The sequence below is a fragment of the Camellia sinensis genome, chromosome 13 (genome assembly GCF_055761805.1).
Source record: "Camellia sinensis isolate YWXY chromosome 13, ASM5576180v1, whole genome shotgun sequence".
Taxonomy (NCBI): Eukaryota; Viridiplantae; Streptophyta; class Magnoliopsida; order Ericales; family Theaceae; genus Camellia; species Camellia sinensis.
The window spans coordinates 25,935,371-25,949,342 of record NC_138973.1 but is presented as its reverse complement, the minus strand read 5'-3'; the positions used below and the strand labels follow the sequence as shown (position 1 = coordinate 25,949,342).

Genomic DNA, 13,972 nt, shown 5'->3' with positions numbered 1-13,972 from the left:
TTTAATATATTTATGACATGCCTTGTATGTCGTATATAATCTTCTACGACATTTTCTTACATGCCATAAATCATTACACTTTTCACGGCATAATTTTGCATGCCGTAAAAAGTTATTTTTAATATAATATATATATATATATATATATATATATATAGGAACATGACCTTGCATAACCGTATGTAGACAATAGCTTATAAAATGCAACATGTTACAAACCAAGCAGAAGCAGCAACTATGAAGTAAGCAAAAAAATCTAATATCCATACACCAAACAACCTGCATACTAACTTATATCCTCAACTTCTATCATATCAAGCTGATAACAACCTCAAACATACAAATCAAAAAAAGTATCCAAATCATAAGATTCACTAATCTCTAAAATACGACTTTAAACATCCAAAAAGTATAACTACAAATCGTAAATCAATTAGTCTAATATTTAGTCCAAAAGAATGAATTGACTAGGCCATGCAACTGTACTTCCTATTGCATCTTGAAGATCATACATATCATGAGTAGAACGAAACAACGGCACGTTGACTGTTACGTGGTTCACCTATACTTTCCAACACAAAGGTCCAAGAGTTGCATGAAGCACCTTTGACTTGGGATCCCTTGATGCAACTTGGCCTTTTGCAACTACCAAGTTTGACCCCTCCCAATGCAACAACTTGCATTTGACATTTGCTAAGCTCGACACACCATTACTTTGATCCTACAAAAATTAAGAGTATATAAGCATACTGCATGACATTCATCCCATTTACGAAGTATTAGTTCAACAAAGGAAATGAAAGTGTCAAAAAGCTTCAATGAGAACTCACTTACATATGTTATCAATGTCAGAAAAGAAAATTTCAACCTGAAGAATACATATTTTGAGGTGGTCACACTTATGAGTCTACTCAACCTGATGAATTTATAAAAACTAAATGGACATTCTAATTCAAGTGGATCTCTAATAAGTCCCTCAAATTTTCACTAAAGAACACAAGAAGCTATTTTGGAGTCCTCATTAAAAGAGTTGTATTAAAATAAATAAATAATAAAAAAACACAAATCTGAAAGTATTAAAAAAGCTATAATTAAAAAAATTGAGAAAATAGGTTCTACCCAAGCAGATGAAACAGGTAGCCCACTCTCCCCTACTCTCTCTTTCTTTCTCAAAGCAAAATGCCATTCATGTTTCAATTGGATGAAAACCGTGCTAGAAAGCTATGCATGCCGGTGCAGGACAAGAAATATATTACTGCCTACCAAGACTATCGTGTGGAAACAGTGAGAAAATGACAAGAAATGAAGAGAAAAACAACTCTTTTCTCATGTTTGATTTATAAATTAGTTGGAAACAGTGAGAAATGAAAAGAAAGAGAACTTTAATTTTATTTTATAGGTTTCATTTCTCACCAAAAGTAATGAGATTTGGCAAGAAACAAGCTCTGATTGCTTGTGTATCTTCTATAATACCGAGATTGTTCATTAAAATGCACTAAAAGAAAAGAAATATCACCTATATCCCTATATCACATTTTGCTCTTTTACTCATCCAAACATGATAGTGAGAAAACACGATAATTTCTTTTCTTTTACAATCATTTCTTTTTCTTCTTCTTCTAACCCCACAATCCAAGCGGAAGGTAAATTTTGCCAAGAAACAAAAAGTGGGCGGAAAATCACTATCATCAGGTGTTTGCTTAGAGCTAAACTGTTACTGCTGGACCACATTATAGGCCTAAAAATATGACAAGGCTCAAAAAAAGGATCTTAGGGCATACAAAGGCTATTCAACCACTACGTAAACATTACCATCCGAGGTATAATTAAGACACATTTGAATGTCTGAAAAAATATGAATTGGATCACTTTCGGATTGGCTCATTAAGAAATTAGATAAGTACATGTGTTGCACTGTAAAGATGACAACTAAAAAATTGATTAATTTACTTTCTTTGTGGGAATTTAAATTAGTTCATTTCTTTAAAACGTAGAATTACTTAAATATAAAATTAAGAGATTCAAAATCTCTTTTGTTCGACACGACAACACTCACACAAATTTTGAAATAACTCATTTACACATTCACAAGTTTTGAATTAGTTAATTTTGAAATAACTCATTTACACAAATTAGTAAATCTGCCAGACCACAAAACTTGGTTATTCTAATGAGTGGAGAATATGCAGCAGTGCCTATTTGGCTTGAAGCTCAATCTCCAGCAAATCAACAATGCAGTTTATAATTTCATTTCTGCAAGATCTAATTTATACTGCATAAACATACATAAAAACACAAGCATACATGCAGCCATAAATATATTACATATGACGTGCCATTTTAAACTTCATATTGCTAAGAAACACCACTAAAATAGACCTACTATTGCATCCAATATTTATTGGAGAAGTTGCACCTGTTGTGAATCTATGTATATTAGAATACGAAAAATACGTTGCAAAACTGAGATTTATTTGTAATATGACCCATGTTACATGTTAGCTACAAATAGCATTTCTCTAGGTATTTCAATTGGACTAAGACATGTGGATTTGAATCCCCATTTGGCTAGGTATTTCAATTGGACTAAGACACCTTTTTATTAAAAATGAAATTTTAAAAAATGTGACCACCACTGAATTGAGATCAGCACTGGAAGAGCAGAGCAGAGCAGACAAACACCAAAGTGACATGAAAACCCATTACCACAATACATACATCCAAATTCACCGACATATCCTATATTTGTTATTTATAGCATTTTGTGACCCCTAATTGGCATTTGTCATCAGTGGTAACACAAAAGCTACAGAACCAAACACACTATGTTAGGTAAGCTAATAAAATTCTGGAAAAAACAGAGAACACTAAAGAGTAGAGCATCAAATGGGGAATGTGAACTATATTAACATAAAATTTACTAAAGTATTTATGTTTGTGTGTATGTCTATGCATCAATTTATCTATATATAATTCCCTTTTTGCAACATTCTACTCCATTTTAACTCTACTCAAAATTCTTTGATCAGCAAAAAATGGAGCTACCACATCTTGGCAACAACCTTGATAAACCATCATAGTTCTTTATCTCTTTGCCACCTCCTCCAATGCATACTGAGTGAATTTTTGAAGAGAACAAGTTGTTTGAGAACACTCTTGCTGAGTTCAACCTTAATTCTATAGACTTATTTGAGAAGATTACTTCCAGGATTCCCGGAAAAAACAATTGATCAAATCAAAGAGCACTACGAAGCACTAGTGGAATTTAATTGAGATTCCATCAACAAATTATTATACAGCAAATTGCTCAAACTCGACGGGAAGGAAGAGCTTGAGGGAGAGAGAAAGAGAATACGAAACTAACAGAGAGAGAGAGAAACGGTAGTGCTCACCTTATTAGACGATGGTCCTCGCTTCCTTCGCCGGTGCAGATAGTGGAGGCGGTGGAGCTTCGAAATTGCCAATCGCTCTGAGATTGGATTTGAGATGAATCACCAATCGCTCTGAGATTAGATCAAACGGGGCTAAAGAAGGCTGATTCGATCGGTTGAGAGATTAGGGTTTAGAGATGGTTGAGAGAAAGAGAGAGAGATCGACACCAGAGAGTGAGTGAGAGAGTAAGGGACCTAAAATGTTTTTCAGTTTTTTGTTTTAGTTATTGTAATATTTGTAATATTTTAAATAATTTTTTTTTACTTTTTAAATTCAAATAATTTACATATATTAAAAGAAATATTTTATTTTAATTTTAATAATGTTTTACTTTTTAATTTTTTTTAAAAAAAATCACTAAATTCAAAAAAATATAAAATTTAATACATTTCATATATATTATATATTTTTTTTAACAAATATTTTATTTTTTTAGTTGTTTTTAGATTAGACACATCTAAAAAGTAAAAAATAAATAAATTATTAAAAGAAAGAAAAATATCAAATCAAGGTAATTTAAAAAAATAATAATTACAAATTAGTGAGAAGCCATATAAATATTAATCATTAAAATTATAAACTTTTTCATGAATGTGTAATTTTTTTTTTCCCAAAATCCCACTGGGTGCGATTATCTCTTAAAAGAGACTAAATTATAAAATAATGTATAAATTATTTTTTATATTGTCCTCAATTAGGAAAATTTAAGGTGAGAAGCTTGGTTGGAAATTATTAGCTTTTTTAAATAAAAAAAAAATCGGATTGAAATTTTTTTAATAAAAATTTTCACGACATGCTAATGCATACCTTGTAAAGTTATAATATTTTACGACATGAAATGTATGTCATCTTAAATACAAATATTTTATGACATATTTTTATATGCCGTGAAAATATACATTTTTTACAGCATGCTTTTGCATGCCATAAAAAAATTCTGATTGATTTTTTTTTTTTTTTTTTGGCAGAAGTTTTCATGACATGTTAATGTATGCTGTATAAAGTTATAATATTTTACAACATGAAATGTATGTCGTCTTATGTGCAAATATTTTACGACATATTTTTGTAAGTCGTAAAAACATACATTTTTTACGGCATACTTTTGTACGCTATAAATGTATGAATCAACGACTTACATGATATGTATGCTATTATTGACAAAACATTAACGGCTTGCAAAAAAAAAAATGCCGTAGAATGTATTAACTATGACATGCATTTAATGCATGTCGTAAACATGATGCTATAAATAGTTAGTTTGTTGTAGTGTCCTCCTCTGTTTTTGTATTTTGTTCCCTTTTAGTGAAATTCTCGTTTCTGTCTATGGATGTAGATATTGAGCCGAACCACATAACTATTGGGCCATGTTTGATTCACAATACTAATAGTGAGGTATTAATAATCCTATCAAATTAGTGTGGTATTAACTATCCCACCCCTACCCCATTACTAATAATCCTACAAATTTGTTGGATTAATTATCCATTGGATTAATAGTCCTAAACCAAAATGTCAAAACAAACATAGGATGATTGGGCCCACGGATTAATAATCCTAATCCCATGCTTTAATCCTTCCAATCAAACATGCCCTTGGTGTCTTAGTTGTGTGTGATTGTTTATTATTTATTTTTTTAGATGTCCATGATCCTAACAAATTGATGAGAAGACAAACTTTGAGCGAATAGTTTAGCTTTTTTTTTTGGTAGAGAAGACTGGCCGTGGTCAAAAGTGAGAAAGTTTGGGAGAGTGAAAAAACAGGGATAGTAGATCAGATAAACAACCCACGAGAGTGGGAGAAGAATGGAAAGGGCGAGAAGGGAGATCTATGCGAATCAGTTTGATGGCTATGTGAAAAATGTATGATTGATATCAGGAAGAGCATTCACCAAAAGATTATATGTCATCAATTAAAAGATTAAGATTATATATATTTTTTAATTATCAATTAATTATATATTATTGAGTTTAGAAAATAGATTGGTGTATTATTTTTTTTTATCAAGAATTGCTATCTTTTATCAATTATAAATATATAATTTCATCACAAATTAATGTAATATAATATTTAAAATTTTATACTCCTTTCGTCTTAAAACAATATTTTTTTGAGGAATGTAATTTTTTTTAGTACAATTATTGTACTTTTAAAAAATTATTTTTCAAAATTACCCTTTGATAGTATTTTTTTGAGAAATATTAATTGTCATAATTATACTTTTTATGTTGTTAATAAATTCAAAAGAATAGTAAAATAAGAAATTCATATTATTTTAGTACTTAATTTTTTAAAACGAACTAATATTTTGAAATAATAAAAAATAGAATAAAAGACTAATATTTTGAGATGAAAAAAGTGATTAATATTACAAAAATTTATGATATGCTCACACACGATACCAACCCAGTACAACGCAGCACAAACTCAGGGGCCATTTGGGAAAAAAAAAAAAAAAGTTAACTTATAGCTTTTAATCTATTTTAAATTATATCACCTCTTACATTTTTTACACGCAAAAAATAAAATAAATAAATAAATTAACTTTTAAACAACTTTTTAAATCACTCCTCAATTCACGATTCCACATGAACATATACGCGCCCCCCCGGGGTGGGGGGAGGGGGGGTTGTGTTTACCCTTGTCAGACAATTCTCTCTGAGAAAATGATCCAGTAGGTTGTACCTACTATGTTGTCATGTGTCCTACTTGGAATTTATTTATTTAATATATATTTTAATTTTTTATAAAAAAATATAATAAAAAAATAAAAAGATGATGTGATCGGTACATTCTCAAACAACCCCTTAGTAATAACAAAATTAATGATAATTTTATTGGTTTTTTATACTAAAATTGCCTAACTATTGAGTAGATTGAGCAAAAAAATATAAAAAAATTACAATCCGATCCGATTTAGATCAAATCACACGATTTGGATTACTTTTTTAATACTTGGTTCGATCCTAATTCTTAAAACAGGCAAATCGTATTTTATGATTCGGTCCGTGATTATATAGTTGTAATTCTAATTCAAAATCGAACCAGGCCGTTTAATTATATATATAATTTGTTATTTATTGTAGATATTTGAGTGCCTTATTAATATCTCCTATATATTCATAAGTTGTTAACCATCTACTCTTGCAAGTATGCTCTTTTATAATTGTAGTTTTATCAAAATAATCATTTAAATAATTATTATTTGTAAAATGATGGCATTTTATTTCATGTTTGAGTATGTTGTGATCATATTGTCAATGATGACAAAATTTATAAAAAAACATAATTTTAAACCGAATCAAACTAAACCATGTTTTTATGGTTTGGTTTGGGCCCAAGATTTATTTCAAAACCAAATCAAACCGAACATTAATTACCCTTATTATTGAGAGGTATCATTTTGACATCTTAAACTATAAAAGCATACAAATAAACTCTTTAAATTATTGAGAAGTACTTTTTTGCTATAAAGCGTACAAATGGACCCCCTAAGCTGTTTGCATGTTTCTCAGTTTGATGCATTTTGTGAGGGGATCCAATTTGTACACTTTTGTAGTTTAAGGGATCCATTTGTACGCTTTCATAATTTAAGAGATAAAGTGATACTTCTCAATAGTTTGTGATGTTTACTTGTACGTTTTTATAGTTTAGAGAGTCAAGTTGATACTTTTTAATAGTTTTAGAGAGTCAAGTTAATATTTCGCAATAGTTGAGGGGTTCTCATATAAATAACCCTCATCTTACTTAGGGTTCATTTGGTTAGTATTTTCTTCAAAAAAAAATTAGGATAAGTTACAGTTTGTCCCCTTTATATTTGTTTATTTTTAAAAAAATTTATTTTGACCCTTTGTGTTTTAACTTTTTCCTAATTCATTTCTAAAGCTAATTTTTATTTAAAAATAGACAAAAATGTCATCTTAATTGTCACATAATATAAAAAAAAAAAAATTTATTATATTGAGATTTAAGTTTGTACCAGTGGTGTGAGTTATGTATAATAAAATATTTTTATACCATATGATAAACTTATTTTAGGACCAATTCAATGATTTAAACCGTTTATTTTTTAAAACTTATTAAATAAAATATTCATAAAAATAAATAAATAAATAAAATAATCAATGAGGGCGAGCTGGTTTGGATCAATTATGTTACCATGTGGATGATCACATCTATCAACCTAATCTTATTTATGGGAATAGGTCCATTAATTACTAAAACAAATTTACAAGGTTCTAGAGTATTTAGAAAAATATATAGCAACTCCACTATGTACCAAAAAATTTTAAAAAATTCTAGAATATAGTAGAAGGGTAAAAAGATCATTAAATATTTTAGAAGATTAATGATGACTCTTAGATCAAATTGATCCTAACGATCTATTAAGGAGGTAAAGGACTATATAAAGGAAACATATATCTCATTTTAAAAATATAGAAATAAGATAAAAATGTTGTGGTATAGAGCAAGGTTCTAAATATCAGCCGGTACGTTCGTAACGGAAAATGGGAGTGTCGAGTCGGATACTCATCGGTATACCGGTGAGAATGAATTTCGCGTCTGTAGCGGCCGATTCCCGACACGTATCGGCTTGAATCCGATACGTGAGCGATATAGTTCCGATACTGTCCGATTCAGCTGAAAACGAGCAAAGCATCTGCAAAAATAATTGAGCAAAGCAAAATCACCTGGAAAAACAAAAAATAATGAGCAAACCCCTCACCGATTTCAAGCTTCTTCGTTGAAGGTTTTTCTCTCATGCTCTGTTTGTATTTGTTTCATGCTCTGTTTTTTGTTTTGGCTAAAGAAGTAAGTCTGTTTTTGGTTTTGGTTTCATACTCCGTTTCATATACTTACACATATTTGTTTCATGCTCTGTTTTTGGTTTTGCTTGGTGTTCGGTTTGTTTATAATATATATATATATATATATTTTTTCTTCTTTCTTCTTTTTTCTTTTTTTTGTGGTTATTTTTTTTATTTATATTATGGTATGGGATGGTTTTGCTTGGTAAGTTGTGTTTGGTTTGTTTAAAATTTGTTTTTTTTTTTTCTGTGGTTATTTTTAATTTATATTATGGTATGGGATGGGAATGAGATATATTTTAATATATATTTATAATTCTTCAAATATTTATATATATATATATATATATATTAGGAGCATTTATATACCTTAGTATTGTATATGTAAGTATTGTATTAGTGCCTAAAAAATAAAATATTTGTGAAAAATTAGTAATTTTTTTATAAAAAAATATTCACAAATATTTTACTTTTTAAGTGTATCTAGATAGTGTATCTAGATAGTATTATTATTGTGTTGAATATTTTTTTTTATTTGATGGGATCCTTGATTTTTTTAAATAACCAAACTATATATAATAAAATATTAATAATACAAATAAAAAAAATTTAAAAGCTTTTGTTTGCTTGATGGGGGATGAGACTAGAGTCACCCTGATTATTGATTGAAAGTGCATTAAAATAGATAAATAAAATAAATAAATTAATTAATTAATATAGAAGATCCCAAGCCCAATTTGATATCATTTCAGGCTCTCGTGCTTCATTTGAGTCAAAGAATTAGTGATCCATGAAAAACTTAGAAGCCATGACGATGAGTTAATTAGGATAATTATTTCCTTATAGTGTGTTTGTTTGAATCTGTCAAATTTTTGAATCTGTCAAATCTATATTAAAGTTTATATTAATTTCCGCATCAATTTTATATTAAAGTTTAACATATATGCCAAATAAAAGCTTGAGACTAAAATAAATACATATCATTTAGTTGAAAATGAGTCAAAAGTGCCTCTACATATCAAAATTTTGATTAAAATGTGATAAATTAAGGCTAAAAGAGTCAAATAATGCATAAAATTGAGTTTTAAAGGGATTGCTAATGATTTTTGAAATTTCACAGCCGCGACGCCCGATACCCGATACGTACCGGTCGATACTCCCGATACCGATACTCCGTGATTGATACCGTTACGTTACCCGATACCGCGATTTAGAACTATGGTATAGAGTGGATTGGTGGGTGAAGAAATGTTTGTAATGAGGTAAGTATGGTTAATGTTTTGTATTTATGTCGGTCTATTGTGGGTTTATTGGAGGATGACTTTGTTGATAATATAATATCAAAATTATTAGGTTATGTTTTGTACTCAGGTAGGTATGGGAGATGTTTAGCCAATCCTCCTGCCATAATTCATCATGCGTCATGCCGTTGATGAAAATTCTATCATAGACAAAGGAGAAATATTAAGTGAAGTTTTATAAATTTATGTCGAAAATTCTAAAGAGTATGAATTAAATTCTAATACTTCCCAAGAATGGGAGGATCTGCAGCAACTTTCCCAAGAATTTGAGGGGAACAAAAAAAAAAGTCACTAAACTTATATTTAGAAAAAAAAATATATAATAGTTATTATTAAAAATATTTAATAACTCAAATAGATTGCTTTCTTATAAGAAAAAAAAAGTCTATTAAACATTTAAAAAGTGTAATAATAATAATAGACAAAGATATAAAAATTATCAAACACTTTTTTTCTAAGTTTAAAACACTTATCAAAAAAAATTTCAAAACATTTTTTATACAATTTCTAGCATTAAACATTATTTTGAGATACTTCTTAAACAACATAAATATTAGTGGTGTGTAAAAAAATCATCTATCCATTCTATGTGCTGATCGGTTGTTGGTGATATGTAAAAAACTCATCTACCCATTCTATGTACTGATCTATTTTGCCATCCAGTGTTTGAGAGTGTTGGCAAGTTGATTAGACTGATTACATCTAAAATTTATTCGCCATCCATGGTTTGAGAGTGTTAGCAGGTTGGTTAGGCTAATTATATATTAAATTTATTCAAATTAAGTTGGGTGAGATTTAAAATTTTCAATCTGCCCACATAACTGGTCCAATGGAAATTAAATATCTCAACCTTAAACATAACTTCTCATTTTTTGAATTTCTTCTCCTCCTCTAAACTTCTCCATGTCGCTCCAAATCCTCCCATTTTCCATGCCCTCATTTTATTGCCTATTATTGATGAACACAAGTGTCATGACCTAAATCTCCCCCTATAGGTTTAACGTCGTAACCGGCCAATAATCCGTAGATTACCTACGGCCTCAAAGACAAAATTTCAAAATATTTAATTTTATTGGGACCTGAAGCAGAAGCAAAACAAAAATGATGATGTCTATTGAGCTGTGCATACATGATCAACTACAGTAATTAAAACGTTCTTAACACACTTTCATATATACACGTACGAAGACATATTTTATATCTCACACACTACATGAAAGACTTTTAATAAAATACAAAGATAAACCCAAGCTTAACAAAATGAAACAAGCCTCTACATAGAGGCACTTCTTGGGTAGCTTGACAAAGAGGTGGACTCCGGGCAAACTCCAATATTGATCCTTTAATTGCTTACCTACACATATATATAAAGAGTGAGCTAACACCCAGTGAATAACACCAAAGCAAAGAGGTTATACGAATGAGATTCTTAATTAAGTAATTCATATTTATACTTAATAGATGTAAATCCAACTCAAAACGCTTTCAAGTCCAATCTATCATGCTCAAGGCGTATCGAAGGGGCAAAACGACCTCGAGTCCAAAGTACTCATTCATACAGAACGGCCTCGGATCCAAAATACTCATTCATACAGAACGACCTCGGGCCCAAAATACTTATTCATACAGAACGGCCTCGGATCCAAAATACTTGTCCAATGATATTATAGAACGGCCTTGGGCTCAATCATAACACAGAACGGCCTTGGGCCCAATCACATTACAGAACGACCTCAGGTCCATCATTTCCATATTCATATCTATGCGCATTTCATATTCGTGATCATGATTACATTTGTATTCAAGGCCTATTTCATGTCCTCGACACGCATATCAGCCAGCCCTGGGCCCATTTCATATACATACAGAACGACCTTTGGTCCATGTAATCAAATATACAGAACGACCTTTAGGTCCATTTAATATTCATTCAGAACAACCTTTGGTCCATTCAGATGATTTCATACTTATCAATTTCATTTTAGTATTGCACAATCAAATGAATAGAATGCTCATTCATAATTCGAATTCACAAGTCCAGAACACTTACACATGAATAGGATTTAAATATAGCATATATGAACATATCTTTACTAAAGTATTACTCACAATGTTTAGATGTCTGGTTCACCCTTGTAGTTGACCCTACACAATTCATAACACACATAGAAATCGGGTCACAAGACAATTTATTCCGTTCTTAACTTGTTTAGTTCTCTTAGGCTTCTTTCTTACACTTTAAATTCATTTATAATGCTCAATGTATGCCTAAGGGTGCTTAAAAATAAAAGAGAACGGAAATCGGAACATGAAACAGCTTTTCAAAATTTTCTGAAATAGGGCTCTTCGCTCGAGCGCAACATTGGCCGCTCGAGCGGACCCCTTAGTCTGCAAAAATACTGGTTGCTTGCATTCTACGCTTGAGCGGCAACTTCTCCGCTTGAGCGATGAAGTCGATTTATGGGTTTTCTAGAATGTTGTCTGTGCTTCAAAACATAACTTTAAATGATACAACTTACATGTTTTGTCCTATATAGCAACCATACAACTTCTAACATGATATAATGCCAATTCTACAAGATTTGAAGCTCAAATCTCCAAGGATTCATCATACAAGCCCAAATTATTTCAAATTTATTTCCTTAAATTTCATAACTCATGCACATAAATTCTAAATTTTCATGGATTGTGCATACATATGAAATGTAGACTCTAATTTCATCTCAAATGGTAGAAATGACACTCAAATCCATGAGATTCAACAAAATTATGTATGCATGTGTGATTTGGTGCCAAGTTCTCCATGTTTCAAAAATCATCTTTCTTTGTTTTATGAAACATAAATTGAAGCTATAAAGTCATTTCAAAAATATTTGCATGTATGAAATTTAATTCAAAATCAAACTAATTTTTGATTCTCAAATATAAATTATAATCCACCTCCAAATTTGTCCAAATTTAAATTTTATTCATTTTCTTCACATCAAGCCAAATTCCAAACCCACAAATTCTAAAACATGAATTGAACTTTCAAAATATAATTTCAAGACTTAGGTTCATACATGGCTTGTCTAAAACCACACAAACTCTTACATAATCAAGAAAATATGATCAATTTTAAATCATTTACATCAAAACTCCTTTAGTTTAGAAATTAAACTCATTTGTTCATAAACTCATAATTTTCCAAGGCTTGGTTCTTATTTCATCAAAACATGAAATCAATTCTAAGAAATCTATGATGCATGTACAATTAGAGTATTAAAACTTACAAAATTTGTTCAAGCATGTAGAAATGAAACTCAAATTCATGCAAGACTACAAAAATCAAACTCAACATAATTGATTCCCAATTTAACTTCCATAAATTTGAACCTAATTCCATTTATTCATCATCTTGCTAATTTCCTTTTAATTATATGAAATTGAACCCAAAAGTCTCTCAATTTCAGCTTTTGGGTGATTTATATACAAAATTTGAGCTTTAATTTCTTACCTAAGATCTTCAATTTGTTAAGTCTCTAGATCAAGCTTCGAATTTCTTCCTTTCGTCTTCAATTTCTTGGTCACCTTTTCTCTAGAGTTGAATTTCCAGCAAAAACTTGTTGAATTCTCTCTCTCTCTCTCTCTCCACGGTTGTGTTTTTGCTCCGGCCGAGAATGACTATAATGCATGTATATAAGTCATGAAGTTCTCTCTCTCATATTATTTAATTGACTTGCTTAGATTATTTCACTTAACATAATTAATAAATTGTTAATCTTAGTTCATTATGTCTAGTTTTAAAGTATTACAGGTCCTTGTAAATTTTTTACTCTTTGAAATTTTGTAAATCTTCTACAACAGATCCACCTTGAAGATTCATTATCCAAGCGTCTACATCAGTTATTAGCATCTCATAAGAAAAAGACAAAATTTGTAGAAGATAAAGCCTCTCTTCAACAATCAGAGAAAAGCACGCCAGAAAACAACAATAGTTATTGTAAATATTTATGTCTGTAATTATTTGCGTCTGTCAGTAGTAAGGTTTTTCCTTCACTCACTACTTTAATAGAGCAGATGACCCTACCCTACTCCATTAAAGAAAAGCTGTGAAAATCCTTACATGTGTCTTGTAATAAATTATAGTGTCGAAATACAAAAGAAATAAAAGAAATAAGAGAATTTGTTTGATTACAAAAATCAAACTAGACAAATAAAAATAAAATAAATAAAAACATATTTTTATTTTGTTACAAAAACAAAATCAAAATCAAAATCTGATTTAAATAAAAATAATAAAATAGAAAATCAATAAATAACTTACTTGATTAATTCTTGAATTATATTTTGATCAAGTCCAGTGTTCGACACTGTGTCCTTAAGACAGATTCGTCCTCTCCACGGTGCTTTCAGAATGTGGACATCTATCTCCCAGGATGAAATGATCAA

At 30.0% G+C, this 13,972-nt stretch overlaps 1 long non-coding RNA gene across 1 annotated transcript; it reads right to left on the bottom strand.

The window, feature by feature from the left end:
- Positions 1-281: 281 nt before the first annotated feature.
- LOC114303700 (uncharacterized) lies at positions 282-3,640 on the bottom strand. Its single transcript, XR_003643829.2, has 2 exons — positions 3,393-3,640; positions 282-721 (listed from the first exon to the last, which is right to left on the bottom strand). It is a non-coding gene; the product is annotated as an uncharacterized LOC114303700 (long non-coding RNA).
- Between the last annotated feature and the right edge of the window lie 10,332 nt (positions 3,641-13,972).